Here is a 17859-nt window from a genome sequence, read left to right as displayed (position 1 = left end):
ATAACCTTGAAATTGGGTGGCTGGGCTTGGTGCCTCACGCCTGTAATCCCAGTACTTTGGGAGGCCAAGGTGGGAGGATCACCTGAGGTTGGGAGTTCGAGAACAGCCTGGCCAACATGGTGAAACCCCATCTCTACTAAAAATACAAAAATTAGCTGGGCTTGGTGGCAGGCACCTGTAATCCCAGCTACTCAGGATGCTGAGGCAGGAGAATCTCTTGAACCCAGGAGGCAGAGGTTGAGGTGAGCCAAGATCGCGCCATTGCACTCCAGCCTAGGGAACAAGAGTGAGACTTTGTCTAAAAAAAAAGAAAAGAAAAGAAAAAGAAAAAGAAATTGGGAACAAGCTTGAGTAAGCAACTAGAATTTAGGATTTCTGCTGTCAGTTTTCTCTTGCTGCTCTTTGACAGAAATGCCTTTAAGAGGTTGTATGAATCAGGTCGTACTGTCTATAGAAAAGAATAATGTTATAGGTAATAATACATTCATCAATCTTTTTTGAAACATAATGAGAAAAATTCAACAGTTATAAATAAAACACATTGCAGACATACTAATTAGAATATCCAGTATGAAACATCATACAGGGCTAGTGAGGCTTTTGAGTAATGTCTTAAAGGACCCCAGACATCCCCATCTCAAAATGCTCTACCTCTTTGATTGGCTTCTTTCTCTGTGACTTTGCCATTATGTTTTCATTCCTATTGGTTGCATTAGTACATTTAGATGTAAACACCTCAAAAGAAAGCTTTTTTGTTACCACTATTTATACTGCTTCCAAACAGAAAACTAGCTGAAACCAACATTCTGAGGTGATAAGAGACAGGATAACTAAATTCCGTAGAAGGAAACATTAAGCCATGATGAGAAAGAACGGGTCTTCATGGGCCATTGCAGTGGGAAACAACACAGAAGGCTTGAGTTACGGGGGGAGGAAGACAGTAAATCAAAATAGGGAGAGAAATATTGAAAAAGTTTAAGAGAAGACATCTTAGAAATACATCTTACTACTTTACTGTTTCATCCAATGTATTTCTTAATCAGCATAATGATATTAACAGTACAAAGACAACATTTTCCTAGAAAGTATACCAATGAAATTTAAATGAGAAAATACAAAAATGGTTATTCGTATAGTAAAATTAAATTCCTCGTAAATGTTAGGTGTGACTTTTATCAAAAACATGCTAAAATTATTAAAATTGACAGGAAAAGTGATAGGGACATATAGGATATAAAATGCTTATACCCACAAGAAATCCTTTGTGTATACTAAAGGAGAATCTGATATATACATTTTAATGCTTTAACTGTAAGTTCTGATATTAGAATGAAATTTCAATTTTTCTACCAGTTGACTGAAGATTCCAGCTAAAATAATATATGTATATTTCTCACTTTTACAAAAACAATTAGATTTGTTTTCCATGCTCTTGGCTGTATTCTAAGAGAGTTTTACATGAGTGAGTATGTCACCTCAGTCCTCAAGAGATGAATCAGGCTTAAAGTTAACAGCACACACAACAGTTAAAGATGAAAAATTGGCCGGGCGCGGTGGCTCAAGCCTGTAATCCCAGCTACTCAGGAGGCTGAGGCAGAGAATTGCTTGAACCTGGGAGGCAGAGGTTGCAGTGAGCTGAGATCGTGCCACTGCATCCAGCCTGGGTGACAGAGCAAGACTCCATCTCAAAAATAATAAATAAATAAATAAAGCAATGAGCTTGAGCAGCAAGACTGGCATGACAATCTGGGGTCCTGAACCACAGGACACCATGGAAATGGTTAATAAAACACAGTTTCCCTAAGGGCAGATAGATTGATAACCTAAAACGAAATTGCTCAGTTCATATAATCAAAATAAATTAGAAGAAAAGGCCAAGCGCACCCGGACTAATGAAATGCTTCAAATGTTTGTCTGTTTCCATATCTGAGACAATTTTCAGATCTGAAACATGTGAGCTGAAGGGCAAACTGGGTTCTCAGAAGGAAGAACCCTGCCTGAACAGGCAAATGGACAAATATGTAGGAAAGTGATTCCCACAGTCTTTCTACAAAGGGACTTATAGTTATTCATACAAGTAACCATACACAAAAGAGGAATACAAAATATTTTAAGCACTGTTAGACACTAAGTTGGCTTAGACTAAGTCTAAAATGCTCACAAATGCAGAGTATATAATCCATGCAATACTGTCATGGGTTGTCACACAGTGAGTCCACCAATCCCCAGAACCAACCAGTGGCCATTTCTCTGATCTTGGCCCTGACTATGTAATTGGTGTAGATATACTGGATTTATACTAGAACTCTCACAAGTGTTTCTGTCCTGATTGGGAGAATATATTGTAGTGAGGAAGGCTACATGGAAACCTCTGAAACTCACCAACTCCTTTCCCACTGGCTGAGTTAGTAAATTAAAAAAATACTGTATCTTGAAGAGAATGGCACAGATCAGTGCCACCTTTAAAGCCTTAAGAAATACAAAGGTGATGGTCTGCATTATATCCCAGATTAGTTCACTAGTCAACCACATAAATTCTGTTTGCTGTATTGGATGTGGAATAATTAACATGGGCTCAAATACATGGAGTGCTATATGGCCATTACTTGGGCAAATGTTTTTATTTCCATTCCTATTAAGAAGAAGGACCAGAATAAGTTTAAATTCATTTGAAACAGACAGCAATATACTTTTATGGTCTTCCCACAAGCCTGTGTGAACTCTTCTGTCATCAGTCCTAACATGGTCTGAAAAGATCTATACCGTCTAAACATTTACAGAATATCATATTAATCCACTATATAGATAGCATCATGTAATAGGACTAGATGAGCAAGAAGTGGCAAATATGTTAATAAAATATGATTTTGGTTGAACACATGACTTTCAGGAGATTGGGGAGATAAACCCCATGAAGAATCAGGATCAACTGCATTGGAAAATTTGAGAGTCCCAAAGGTCTGGGCATATTTGGACATCCCCTTGAAAATAAATGACAAATTATTGTGTCTCACACATCCCAGCACTAAGAATAGAGCATCTTGGGGTCCAAGAGACAGAATAGTCCACCATTGGGAATAGTACTCTAACCTTCAGTGGATGTCATGGAATACAGCCAAATGTGAATAGGATTCAGAGTAGAAAAGTGCCTTGCAGCAGATTCAGACTGCTCTGAGAACAACTGTACCATCTAGACCATAGTGTTGTGAAACAACTAATATTTTTCATTTCTGCATGATCCAGGATTTCTGAGTAAAGGATAATTGAATAGGAACCTGAAAGATAAATCCTCCCTGGCGTCATTTGCTTATATTTCAAAATGGTAAAGAAAAGCTAGAAATTTTTTCCTCCTCTCTCTGGAGAAGAGTTGTTTACATTGCAAAGCAAAAATCTTTCTCTAGGGAGGAGGAGGAATAGATGTGCCAGATGCCCTACTTAAGCTCTGATTCTCATAATTTTTGGATTCCTCTTCTGTAGCAAAACCTCTACATGCACAAGTGATACCTGGCCCTCATTGTGTTGCCCAAAGGAGAACTGGGGCACTGCTGAGATGATCTGCAAACAAATGATGTGTTCTTTCATCCAGAAGTAATGTCTCAGATCTTTCACAGTTTCAAACTTAAAATTGTTACACATAATTTGTGGTGGAAAAACACATGTTGTGTGGAATTTCTCACAAGCCCTAGTAGGAGTTTCACAGCATAAATCCTAAGGGTTCTGGAACACAACCATGTCATCTGCAATACAGAATTAAACACTATTTGTAGAACAGCTCCCAGATTGCTCCTTAGCCCTAATAGAGATGAAGAGAATACAGTTTGTTGGCATCAGCCATGGAGATGCATGACAGTTTTATGAGAAGGCTGATGCATGAGGATCTGAAAATGATGATGAAGAGCATAGAGTGTTCAAACCCTGCCTCTCAATGCTAAGAGTTAAGAAATGGGAGAACACACAGTCTTGCTTGAAAGAAGAAAATATTAATCAGGGTCTTTCGGGGAGAATGAAATGTTATTTAAATCCAATATGTGTAAAGTACTTTGCAAAGAGTTTAACCATCTCTGGAGATCATTAATCATGGAATGGTGGACTTAGGGAAGGAGTTTAGAAGGAACAGAAAAGAGATGGGATCAAGGAACAGAAGGAAAAAGCATTATTGATAGGAGAATAAGACAAAATAACTCTTATCCCAAAAGAGTCTACACCTGAATAATGGTTGAAAAAATAAGGGGGTGAAGCAGGTTGATGTTGAGTGCCAAAGAGAAGTGCAAGATAATCAGTGATAGGTAATGCAGGTTTTAACTGTCATCAGGGCGGGAGGCCAAGCAATAGCAGCTACAGCAGAGTGGGGTGATTTTCAAATGTTTAATGGCTGACAGTGATGGCAAGGGCAGTGAAGGAAGAGATTCCCCATCTCCTCTGAGATTGACAGGAACCCAGCTGTATATTCCATTTCGAACAAACATGCCTATTTTCAGAGAGAATTTACAAAATTCTAGGAGGCTGCTAGGCCTGTAGTCTCCTTTGAAGCACAAACAATTCTGTCTTTGGGCTAGTGTGATAAAAGCAAACAAACCTCAATTTACTGGACACAGCTAAAGTAACTGTCTAAGTGGAAATGCAGAGACCATTGTAGATGATAATGAAGCTAACCCAATCAGATTTGGGGGGAGAAACTATGAGAGGTCTAGGTACACAGAGAGGCCAATGTCACTGGCCCTCATGCTGTATTCCTGATGATACTAATTGATTATCTCAGGGCTATCTGAAGCCTGCTGTACTGGAAAGCTGAATGTGTGAGGACACATCATATGATAATAATCCCATATCCATTTCCCTATGTGCTTACCTTCATTGGATAGGTAAACTAGGTACCATTTTTTCTTATTAATGTAAATAATTTTGCTGTAATAGCTAACTTTTCCCGAGGACTTAAATATGCCCAACACTGGGCATGGTTTATGAGCTTTATTAAAAGGTTAAAAAAAGGTTAAGTAAATCAAGTCTCACAAATGGTAAATTTTGGAGCTTGATTTCAAACTCAGGTGGTTGACATCAGAGCCCCTGCACACAACCACTAGCCACATTGGTGTTTTCTCTTTTCACTTTGTTTATTCCCATCCATCTTCCCTTAGGAATCTTTCCACTAGGACAGTTGAATACATTTGTTGCAGTCATAATATTATGTTTTCTCAGACAGTAATAAGTAAAGTGGCAGACAGAGATAACCAAAAGCAAAGGAAGGGGGCATGGGTTAAAATGAATGGAGTAAATTCATTTAGAAGGCCAATGAATTTTTGGTCAAAGTGGCAGAAATTGGAAAACGGTTAATGCTTGATAAAATCTATTTGTAAATCTGCCCTTTATTCACTTAATTCTGAGAGATTGAAATTGAAATATAATTGATATTTGACACATAGTTTAACAAGTGGAAATGAATATATAAAATATATATGTGAGAAAATTGCATTTTTACTGAACATAAAAATCTAGAATTAAAATTTAGGTTTTGCATTTGTGGCTCTACAAAATGGACTTGCAGCTTTTCCTCACTTGGCTAAAATGTGGCAGCTGAACTGTACTCTGTTTTATAGGTTTGAACTGTGATAGTTATTTCAGGTAGATTGCATTTCCCCAAAATTTCTAAAAATACTATATTTGCTGTTTTAATGCTCTTCCACAGTGTTACCACTCCTCATCAAGGTGTAAAGTCTATTACTCCTCCCCATAAAAGTGGGCTAGCCTTTGTGACTACATTAAAAAAATGAAATATGAGTGATGCCAAGTGACTTTCTAGTCTAGGGCACTGTGGCATAATAGGTGATACTGCTTCCACCTAGCTCACATTCCGTTTCTCTCCTCACCTTTGAAATCCAGCCATCATGTTGTGAGGAAGCCCAGGTCACATGGAAAGTCCATGTCATGTGTAAGTGTTCCAGCTGAAAGCCCCAGAGAAGGACACAGTGTATAGCCAGGAATAATCTCCAGGTCAGTGGAATGAGCAAGCATTTAGCCACTCAAAAGATACCATTCCCCAGGTCACAGGCTTCTGTCCAAGTGCAGAAGCTATTCCCATTCTTCAGTTTCCAAGTCTGATGTTCCATTCTCAAAGAAATTTTCTCTGAACTTTCATATTCTATTAAGTTACCCTTTTATATGTTATTATAACGCCTCATGAATCCCCTCCATAATGTATATAACATGCAAATATGTGTCTACTTATATAATTATACAAATCTAATTTGTATAATTTATATTTGTATGAAATTATTTGTTATGAAATAAATATATACTTATGTTCCATATATATCACAGAAGAGCTGTATCTTTCTGGTTCACCATATGTACTCAGTATTTTAACTTTGACATTTGGTAGACCCTCAATATATATTTATTGTGTAAATTAATTGTTACTCCAGTGTTACTCCTAAGGGACTCAAGCTACAATGGTTTAAGAGTCCCTAGAGGCTCGGAAAGACTTTGGTATTTGTACTCTAGTAGATTGGTAGGGGATGGTAGAAGACTGTCTAATCAGCATGGTTTTCAATTTTGCATTTATATCTTTATAGAAAAGTAAGTGTGATTTTGTTTATTTTATAGAAATAAGGAACTCATCAGAGTAGATTTGATTGTAAAAGTACTTTTCCTCCCTGAAACATATAAATGACTCCTTTCAAAGTGTCCCTTCTTTCTGTGTTGTGTTCTGCCATCATTTATTATTCAGAAAATGAGGCTATGGTGTAAAAGGCAGAAAAGAAAGAAGGGAGCCTTGAAGATAGATGCTGCAAATTTAATCCTGGCCAAATGACCGATGTTGAGGGGGTGACCTAGACCTGGATATGTTTTAAATCTTCCTAGGCCTGTACCTCTGTAAAACATGGCAAACAAAGTTTTCCTGAGGAAAACAGAGGCACATAATGTACATATATTTCTAGCGATACATGTGGCACAGTGTAATGCTACGTGAAGCAATGATAAAGATCTTTGAGGGGCAGCATGCTGAATAGAAAGAATAAGGGCTGTGAAGTCAAGCAGACCTTGAACCCAATTCTTCTGCTTTTAGCTGAGCCTTATCTTCAAAGTGGTGCATAATTAGAACTAAATGAAATAAAGCATGTAAAACACACCATACAGTAAGCTCTCAAAAATTATACTGCCTTTTCCTGATTAATACTAAGAAATTAAAAAGATAGTGAGCTGTTTTTGTATCTTAACTGAATCAATGCTAGTATTCTGGTTGTAATATTATACTATATTTGTGCACTATATTTGTGTTACCACTGGAGGAAACTGGGTCACTGGTATATGGGATCTCTCTGTCTTACTTTGTACAACTGTGTGTAAATCTACAATTAGCTCAAACAGTTTAATTTTTTAAATCTAGACTGAGAGGGAGAGGAACCTCCACTCATACAATGGTTCAGCTGAGCTGAAATTCTATTATTCAAGCTCCATCATTTCACAAATGATATAAGGAAGCCCAAAGATATTTGGTGATTTAGGCAACACATAGTCACCGGCAGAGCTGCAGAAAAACATACAATGTCCTAGTTCTAGGTTGGTTTTTTAATACAAATTTAAATATATTTTTGAGGAGAGACCCTTGGCATCTAAGTAGCCTTTTCTCTTTTAGCTCTGGGATTGCTTGTATTTTGTATCTATAGCCTTTTATAAAGATGACTATTTTTTTCTGGGCAGTGTTTGTAATTCTTTATACTAATATAGATTTTCACAAAATCCTTTCATGAATAATTTAAGAACATATCTGTTGATATATAACCTTGAAATTGGGTGGCTGGGCTTGGTGCCTCACGCCTGTAATCCCAGTACTTTGGGAGGCCAAGGTGGGAGGATCACCTGAGGTTGGGAGTTCGAGAACAGCCTGGCCAACATGGTGAAACCCCATCTCTACTAAAAATACAAAAATTAGCTGGGCTTGGTGGCAGGCACCTGTAATCCCAGCTACTCAGGATGCTGAGGCAGGAGAATCTCTTGAACCCAGGAGGCAGAGGTTGAGGTGAGCCAAGATCGCGCCATTGCACTCCAGCCTAGGGAACAAGAGTGAGACTTTGTCTAAAAAAAAAGAAAAGAAAAGAAAAAGAAAAAGAAATTGGGAACAAGCTTGAGTAAGCAACTAGAATTTAGGATTTCTGCTGTCAGTTTTCTCTTGCTGCTCTTTGACAGAAATGCCTTTAAGAGGTTGTATGAATCAGGTCGTACTGTCTATAGAAAAGAATAATGTTATAGGTAATAATACATTCATCAATCTTTTTTGAAACATAATGAGAAAAATTCAACAGTTATAAATAAAACACATTGCAGACATACTAATTAGAATATCCAGTATGAAACATCATACAGGGCTAGTGAGGCTTTTGAGTAATGTCTTAAAGGACCCCAGACATCCCCATCTCAAAATGCTCTACCTCTTTGATTGGCTTCTTTCTCTGTGACTTTGCCATTATGTTTTCATTCCTATTGGTTGCATTAGTACATTTAGATGTAAACACCTCAAAAGAAAGCTTTTTTGTTACCACTATTTATACTGCTTCCAAACAGAAAACTAGCTGAAACCAACATTCTGAGGTGATAAGAGACAGGATAACTAAATTCCGTAGAAGGAAACATTAAGCCATGATGAGAAAGAACGGGTCTTCATGGGCCATTGCAGTGGGAAACAACACAGAAGGCTTGAGTTACGGGGGGAGGAAGACAGTAAATCAAAATAGGGAGAGAAATATTGAAAAAGTTTAAGAGAAGACATCTTAGAAATACATCTTACTACTTTACTGTTTCATCCAATGTATTTCTTAATCAGCATAATGATATTAACAGTACAAAGACAACATTTTCCTAGAAAGTATACCAATGAAATTTAAATGAGAAAATACAAAAATGGTTATTCGTATAGTAAAATTAAATTCCTCGTAAATGTTAGGTGTGACTTTTATCAAAAACATGCTAAAATTATTAAAATTGACAGGAAAAGTGATAGGGACATATAGGATATAAAATGCTTATACCCACAAGAAATCCTTTGTGTATACTAAAGGAGAATCTGATATATACATTTTAATGCTTTAACTGTAAGTTCTGATATTAGAATGAAATTTCAATTTTTCTACCAGTTGACTGAAGGTTCCAGCTAAAATAATATATGTATATTTCTCACTTTTACAAAAACAATTAGATTTGTTTTCCATGCTCTTGGCTGTATTCTAAGAGAGTTTTACATGAGTGAGTATGTCACCTCAGTCCTCAAGAGATGAATCAGGCTTAAAGTTAACAGCACACACAACAGTTAAAGATGAAAAATTGCTGTTGTTTCAGTATAGATATAATCAAGCCACAGTTTGCATCCTATTCAAATTCACTGAACTTGGTAATACATTAGAAAATATAAAAGTATTTTTTATGTTTCTTTCTTAAGTGTGTATAGTTTTTTATTATTCAGAATTCCATATCGGAATTGCAGCCATTACTTGAGGAAAGTGGGTGCATGACACTAACAATTTTCTTAGTGTTTGTGACAATGTTAACTATTTCTCTGAAATGAATGAAACCTCTAAGATGGTGGGGAGAATACTTAGGGCACTGCTTCTACTACTATGGTTTCTTTAAACTTCTTTTTAATTATGAAAGGAATGAAACTCTAACACTGCAAAAGAGCAAAACATGACAGTATATTTTAAATTTCAACTCTTTCTAAGGTTGACTATTATATAATACTATTATAAAAGTTTATCGAGCATCCTTGAGAGCCTATTTCTTCCAGTTACAAATACACACAGATTTTACAAATTGCATTAGTCCATTTTTGTATTGCTATAAAGAACTGCCCAAGATGGGGTAATTTATAAAGGAAAGAGGTTTAATTGACTCACAGTTCCGCATCGCTGGGAGGCCTCAGGAAACTTACAATCTTGGGGAAAGGTGAAGAGAAAGCAAGGCACCTTCTTCACAAGGTAGAAGGAAGAAGTGCAGAGCAAAGGGGGAAGAGCCGCTTATAAAACCATCAGACCTCGTGAGAACTCACTCACTATCATGAGAACAACATGGGGAAAACTGCCCCTATGATTCAATTACCTCCACGTTGACGCTTGGGGATTATGATAATTATGGGGATTATAATTCAAGATGAGATTTGGGTGGGGACACAAAGTCTCACCATATCACAAATGCACACGCATACATACACACATATGATACTGTGTATATTGTTTCGTTACTTGTTTTTTCACTTAATAGGTTATGTAATTTAGCTAACTATATTTATCAATGTTATTTAGAGTATTTCCAATTATTTGATATGTATTATAAAGTAATGCTATGAGTGTCCTTTTACTATCTTTTTGTACATATGTACAAATATGATTATAACTCCCAAGAAAATAATGTTCTTAATCCATTTTTAACTTTTACAAATATTGCCACATTTCTCTCTATAAAAGCTAGACACATTTACACTCCCACCAATAGTGAACCAGGGCCCATTTCCCACATAACCAATTTAAATCTCATAGACAAGTTCTGCCCAATAGAATTTTCTACACTGATGTAAATGCTCTATATCTATGATGTCTAATATAGTAGTCACTAGCTATATATGACTATTGAGCACTTGAAATTTGGGTGGTGCAATTAAGAAATTAAATTTTTACTTTTATTTAATTTAAATTTTAAAAGCCACATGTGACTAGTGTTTACCATATTGAACTGCATAACTATACCAGAAATGGGATCTGGTTTATTTGCAAGCTTGATCATCTTTCAGAACTTTTAAAGTGGTTTATTGTTCACCGTCAATTATTTAATCTAGGAAATTTTGCGTGTATATTTCTGCTTTTTTGCTACTGTCTTGTGTGTCTTTTATCTTATTGACTTACGAGTAATATTTTCCTGATATGCTGATTTCTACTGGATGTTTATTGATACTTAATCTACCATAGAGGATGCAAACATTTCATTCTGGGCTTTTATTTATTCCTAGATATTTTTTTCAGTTGGTACTATTGTGAGTTACATATTTGCTTTTCAGTATTACCTAGTTGGTAATGATTTGTGTATATGAAAATTTGGGTTTTGTATATTTAGCTAATATCTTGTCAATTCACCTACTTAAGCTACTAGTACTAACTTTTTGGGGGTTTTCATTAAAATTCTTTTCTAATAAACATATATTTCTAAATCATTGTTTGAAATAATTACAGCTTTGTGGCTTCCTTTGTAGTAATTATCTCTCTCTTTATTTTTCTTTTACTAGTCTGGCTGAATGCACTAGAAAATCCAGAAACACTGAATGATAACAATAATATGGTAGTCACAATTCTTGTTTTATTTATTATTTTGATATTTGATAGTTTGATAGTTTATTATTTGATAACATTTGATAGTTTATTATTAATTGTGATATATATGTCTCTTTCTATAAATATCCCATGTAAAGATGAGGAAGTCTACTTTAATTTCTGTATTAACATTTAATCTATAAATAAAATCATTAATAATTTTTAAATGCAAAATCTGTTTGTTTTTAGTATATTCATTATAAGCCCATCAACACTTTTTTATAATTACTGCTTTATGCAGTTGCCTTTTAAATCAGATAGAAGAAAAGCGTTACTAATAAAAATATATTTATAATGTCTTTTATATTTATTTATGTATTTAACCTTTAACAGTATTCCTTGTGTCTCATGTGAATTCAAGTTGCTCTTTGGTACGTCTCATTTCAGCCTAGAAACCCCCATTTAGTATTCTTTTAGGGCAGATGTGCTAGGGATTAATTTTTCAGAATTTTTGTCTGGGAATTAATTTTCTCCTTTATTTTCACAGGAAAATTTCTTTGGATGTATAATTCTTTATTGGCAATAATTTTCTTACAATACTGAAAATGTCATTCTATTTCTGGCCACCATAGTTTCAGATAGGAATTATTTTATTGATGATTACTTATAGGTGATGAGTTGTTCTCAAAATTCTCTCTTTGTCCTTGGCTATTGACAGTTTTACTATGATTTGTCTAGGTGTGGATCCCTTTTAGTTGATTCTATTTTGAGTTCCTTAATCTTCATGAATGTGCAAATTAGTGTTTTTTATCAAATGGAAACAATTCACACTATGATTTATTCAGATATTCTTTCTGCCTCTTTCTCTCACTCCAATCCTTCTGGGAGTTTATCATGCCTATGTTGGTATGCTTGATGATGTCCCACATATCCCTGAGGCTCTGCTCAATTTTTTTCATTCATAATTCTTTGTGTTCCTTAGAATTGATAATCTCAATTGATCTATCTTTAGCTCCATTGATTCCATCTTCTGCCATTTCAAATCTGTTTTTGAGTCCTTCTAGTAAAATTTTTATATCATTTACTTTAATTTTTAAGTGCATTGCTTCTACTTTATTTTAAAATTATTTCTACCACTTTATTGATATTTTCTATTTGAGATAGTCTCATATTTTTATTTAATTTTTTAATCATGGTTTCCTTTAGTTCCCAAAGGTATTTATAATAGCTGATTTAAAATCTTTGACTAGTAAATCCAAGGTCTTAATAGTCCAGTAGTCTTTCTCAGGGATAGTTTCTATTGATTATTTATTCCTCCACCCCTACCCGCCACACCCTATATATGGGGTGTACCTCTATCTCATTTATTTGGGTATCTCAAGATTTTTTACTGAAAAGTGAGACATTTAAAATAAACATACTGTGACAACTCTGGAAATCAGATGGAAATAAGACTTCCAGGACTTGCTCCTGTTGCTATTTGTTGTGCCTCTCTTTATTTTCCTTTTACTTGTTTGTGACTTGCCTGGACTAATTCTGTCAAGTCTGTATTCTTTAATTTACTCATCAGCTAGTGATTGGACGGGGATCTCCTTATATACATTGGACCAATAAGTCTCACAGCCTTTGCTGACAGACTCTGTGTTTATGTTCAGGAACATCTTCAGCACTTCAGACAATTTACAGTTCTGCCTTAACCTCTACTTCTTGATTTTATAGCAACTAAAGGTCAGTCATAGGTGAGCAATTAAGACCTTCTCCAGTGTTTTCTGTACATGTTCGCAGTCCTGCACATGCATGTGGCCTTCTAGATTCCCAGGAATGTGTGGAGCTTTTAACTGCTCTAAAGTCCTTTCATTCCCAGTTTTTCCTTTTAAGTTTCCTAGCCACTTATTAACCCTAAGTGGGATCTCCGCTTAAGGAAGCTGTGTTGTTCAACAATTGCCAATAGTTGCTTTAGACACACACCTGGGAATATGGCTATTCTCACAGAGAAAGCTCTAAGTCAGGCCAAATAAACATAAACCTGCCACACCTATAATTCCAGCACTTTGAGAGGCCAAAGTGTGAAGAACACTTGAGGCTAGGAAATTGAGATATGCCTGGGCAACAAAGCAAGACACCTGTCTCTGAAAAAAAAAAAATCAGCAGGTGTTGGTCAAGCACATGCAGTCCTAGCTACTTGGGAGGCTGAGGTAGGGGGATCATTTGAAATTAGGAGGTCAAGGCTGCAGTGAGTCAAGGTCATGTCACTGAACTTCAGCCTGAGTGACAGAGTGAGACTCTTTCTCTAAATAACTAACTAAATAAAATAATAATAAACCTTGAGAATGAAGTTTTTCAGGTAGCTTCCATACAGGTCAAATAGTCATTTCGCATGTGGATTTGGGTGATTTCCAAACCCTTCTTCCCACCCAGTGACTACTAGGCTGTTGTTTTTCAGTTACTGTGGGTGTGAATCTGTTGGTCTTAAAGGATATCATGAATTTGAATGGGCATAAAGTAAGTTCAAGCACCACAAAGCTCATTGTTACCAAGATCTGATTATTTTTCTAAAATAAAAGTTCCTCAGATATGTTGGAAAGCTTCAGTTAGTTTCCAGAATTCTGAAAAGTTGATTTTGACAATTTTTTTTTTTTTTTTTTTTTTGCCAGTATCCTCATTACTTTTATGGAGGAAGAGTTTTGGGAGGGTTTTACTACAACCTTCCCTTCTTCTTTTATTTTAAAACAATTATAGTGGATTAGAAAAGTGTATCTAGGTATTGATAATGAAAGATTGTATAATCGACAACAATTATCTTTAACAAAATAAAGTTCAAAGTGAATTATAAAGGGTTGAAATATTTTATTTCGATTAAATACATAATAGTTATGGCATTGGTACTGCACATAACATGTCTTGGAAATGTTTAGATATATAGAGAAATAGATAAAGTCACCAGGGTCGAGGCTTTAACGTACCACTCTAAGAAATAAGTACACATAGCCAAAAACAATATAGTATTACAGTATTATACAGTATTCTGACACAGCTAGGTTTCAGAAATCATTATACTTGACAAAAAGGATAATTTACATTCTTTTTAAAATCCCATGTAACAATTACAAAAATCTCTTTAGCAACAAAGGAAATCTCTAGAAATTCTCAAAAGTAGTCTTTTAATGCATGGCATTTTCTGAACACAATAAAACTCTAGTTGATAGAAAAAAGACAGAAAAAGGCATTAAAATAAGCTTGCCTAATTTGAAATAAACACTTTTCTACATAACTCAGATTAAAGACAAAACCAAAACTAACAAAATTTTTAGAAGACTATCACTATTTTAACTTTCAAGAAAACTGTTTTCAAATAGCGGCTATTATTATTTTGTGGATACATTAATTTCTTTACATTCCCTAAGGATACAAATTTCAAATAAACATTGTCCTATTTGTATTTCTTCAGTCTTAAAAGCAGATTTTGACAGTCCAAAATATTATAATATCTATAATCACATTTCCCAGAGGCAACCACTTCTGGCACTATTTTGTGCTATAGCAGTTATCTCCTTAACTATGAATAAGATAACTATATCTCTATTTTATGGTTTAACAATTTTAGACATTATGAACTGTCTCCTCTCTTGGAAAGATTAAGGTTTACTCACATTATCTACTGTTTCTTCTTGCCTTTGTCATTTTTGCTTTTGGTATTTTTTTTTTAACACTCCTTAGTAATTTAAGATAATATTCCTAAACCATTCTTTCTCATAACAATAACTTTAGTATATAAACTACCCACCATGTAGTAGGTGCATATTATATCATTTTCTTCTCATCTCAGACTTCTGTGTAGATACCTTCATTATTATAATGTCAAAAAGACAATAAAATTATATTTAATACATCTGTGCTTAGTAAAAAATTTGGTCAAATACTCAAAACCAACAAACTGTAATTTCTTTATTTTTTTAATTTTTAATTTGTGTGGTACATAGTAAGTATATGGATTTATGGGATATATGAGATCTTTTGGTACAGGCATATGATGTGTAATAATCACATCAGGGGCCAGGCACGGTGGCTCAAGCCTGTAATCCCAGCACTTTGGGAGGCCGAGACGGGTGGATCACGAGGTCAGGAGATTGAGTCCATCTTGGCTAACACCGTGAAACCCCGTCTCTACTAAAAAAAAAAATACAAAAAACTAGCCGGGCGAGGTGGCAGGCGCCTGTAGTCCCAGCTACTCAGGAGGCTGAGGCAGGAGAATGGCGTGAACCCGGGAGGCGGAGCTTGCAGTGAGCTGAGATCCAACCACTGCACTCCAGCCTGGGCGATAGAGCGAGACTCCGTCTCAAATAATAATAATAATAATAATAATAATAATCACATCAGGGTAAATGGGGTATCCATCACCTCAAGCATTTATCCTATGTGTTACAAATAATACAATTACACTCTTTTAGTTACTTTGAAATGTACAAATAAATTATTTTTTACTATAATCCTCCTGTTGTCCTATCTAATACTAGGTCTTATTTATTCTTTCTAACCATTTTTTTGTACCCATTAACCATCACCAACACCCCCCTCCCAACTCCTCCTACTAGCCTCTGGTAACCATCTATCTGTTCTCCATCTCCATGAGTTTAATTGTTTTGACTTTTATATCCCAAAAATAAATGAAAATATGTTTTTCTTTCTGTGCCTGGCTTATTTAACCTAACATAATGATCTCCAGTTCTGCAAATGACAGAATCTCATTCTTTTTTATGGCTGAATAGTACTCCACTGTGTATATGTACCACAGTTTCTCCATTCATCTGTTGATGGACACTTAGGTGGCTTCCAAATCTTGGCTATTATGGACAGTGCTGCAACAAATATGGGAGTGCAGATGTCTCTTCAATATACTTTTGGGTATATACCTAGCAGTGAGATTGCTGAATCATATGGTAGCTCTATTTTTAGTTGTTTGAGGATCCTCCAAACTGTTCTCCATGGTGGTTGTATTAATTTACATTCCCACTAACAGTGTACAAGGTTTCCCTTTTCTCTACATCCTTACCAGCATTTGTTATTGCCTGACTTTTGGATAAAAGCCATTTTAACTGGAGTTGGATTATATCTCATTGTAGTTTTGATTTACATTTCTCTGATGATCAATGATGTTGAGCACATTTTCATATGTCTGTTTGTCATTCATATGTCTTCTTCTGAGAAATATCTATTCAAATCTTCTGCCAATTTTTACATCAGATTATTAGACTTTTTCCTATATAGTTGTTTGAGCAAACTGCACTTTTGTTCACTTCTGAGCCAGTTAGTGTGCTAGCATTTACCTTTCCTTCTCAATAAGCCCAATTCTATGACCTCTGTGACAGCCGAAAGTATCAAGTGCAAATAGATTATTTATTCTTACACTCTGCTGACCACTCAAAATCATACCACATTTTACTTTGCTTAATGTTAGGACCATTATTTTAGTATGGAGGTTTTAGTTTTCTCCTGGCATTTCTTACCTTTCTTTTTGTTACTGTTAACAAAATTGTATTGTTTTTGCACCATATTCTCAAAATTAGCCAGCATTTTATAGACCTTTGACCAAAAAATTATAATCTGGTTGTGTTTCTCTTTTGTGCTATTGATGTTTTACAAATGTCTGGTGGTCATTTTTTTCCTTGTTATAAGTTGATAATTCTATTGTCCCTCTTTGCATATATCTGTTCCCCTAAGTGTTGTCCTCTTCCCCCGTGCCCCGCCTCCAGAAAGAGGGTCTCCATATATCTTGGTTACACTTGGACTTGAACTCCGAGGTTTAAGTGATCCTCCTACCTCAGTCTCCTGAGTACTCCTGAGTAGCTAGAACTGCAAGCACATGCAACCATACCTGGTTTTCTTTTTTCAAATGAAGAATATGCATTATCCGGAAGCATGGGGAAGATGTGAATTTGCAGGTTTTATTTTAGAAGACTCATGGGGAGGTAGCAGCCAGTCACAATGACACCCATCTTGTGGGGAAAAGAAAAAAAAGAATGAATTTGTATTGCTTATTTTGCAAGGCATCTTGGGGAACTACTAATTGGAGATCACTTTACATTAAATTTTAATTTGAGCTTTTTCGGGCCCCACAGGTATTGTGAATTCAAACCTATACTGGAAAGAGTGACTCCCACTTCTGCTGAAATCTCTTTCTGGGTATTGTTTTGCTTCTCATTCCCTTGTTCAGTTTTTACCTTTGTGTGTCATTTAATTTAAGTGTACCTCTTACAAACAATTACTGTTCTTTATCTTTGACAGGGGAAGTTATCTAATCATAATTGTAATCATAATATGTTTAAACTTTTTGCTGCCATCGTGTGTAATATTTTCTTTTGTTTGGGTTTTCAAATGTCATTTAAAAATACTTCCCTGTTTATAGCTTTGTTACTTCTTTCTAATGATTTGCAAATTGTATATCTTATTTCTTTTATTGTACTGGTTGTTCTGAAATTTGGAACAAAATAATCAATCCATTTATTTCCTCAGTGTCAAGAATAAATCATTTGGCTTTTGATAGTTTGGAATTGTTTATTATATTGTGGATCCT

General features: G+C 35.3%; 1 long non-coding RNA gene across 1 annotated transcript in view; it reads right to left on the bottom strand.

The window, feature by feature from the left end:
* LOC105504937 overlaps positions 1-17280 on the bottom strand; it is a 35201-nt gene extending 17921 nt beyond the window's left edge. The window contains exon 1 of the long non-coding RNA XR_001000673.1: positions 17161-17280. This is a non-coding gene — a long non-coding RNA (uncharacterized LOC105504937). The remainder of the gene's footprint in view (positions 1-17160) is intronic.
* Positions 17281-17859: the final 579 nt, after the last annotated feature.

The sequence above is a fragment of the Colobus angolensis genome, unplaced genomic scaffold, assembly GCF_000951035.1.
Source record: "Colobus angolensis palliatus isolate OR3802 unplaced genomic scaffold, Cang.pa_1.0 Scaffold123, whole genome shotgun sequence".
Taxonomy (NCBI): Eukaryota; Metazoa; Chordata; class Mammalia; order Primates; family Cercopithecidae; genus Colobus; species Colobus angolensis.
Note: the sequence above shows the minus strand (reverse complement) of the source record. Positions and strands in the feature narration are given on the sequence as shown.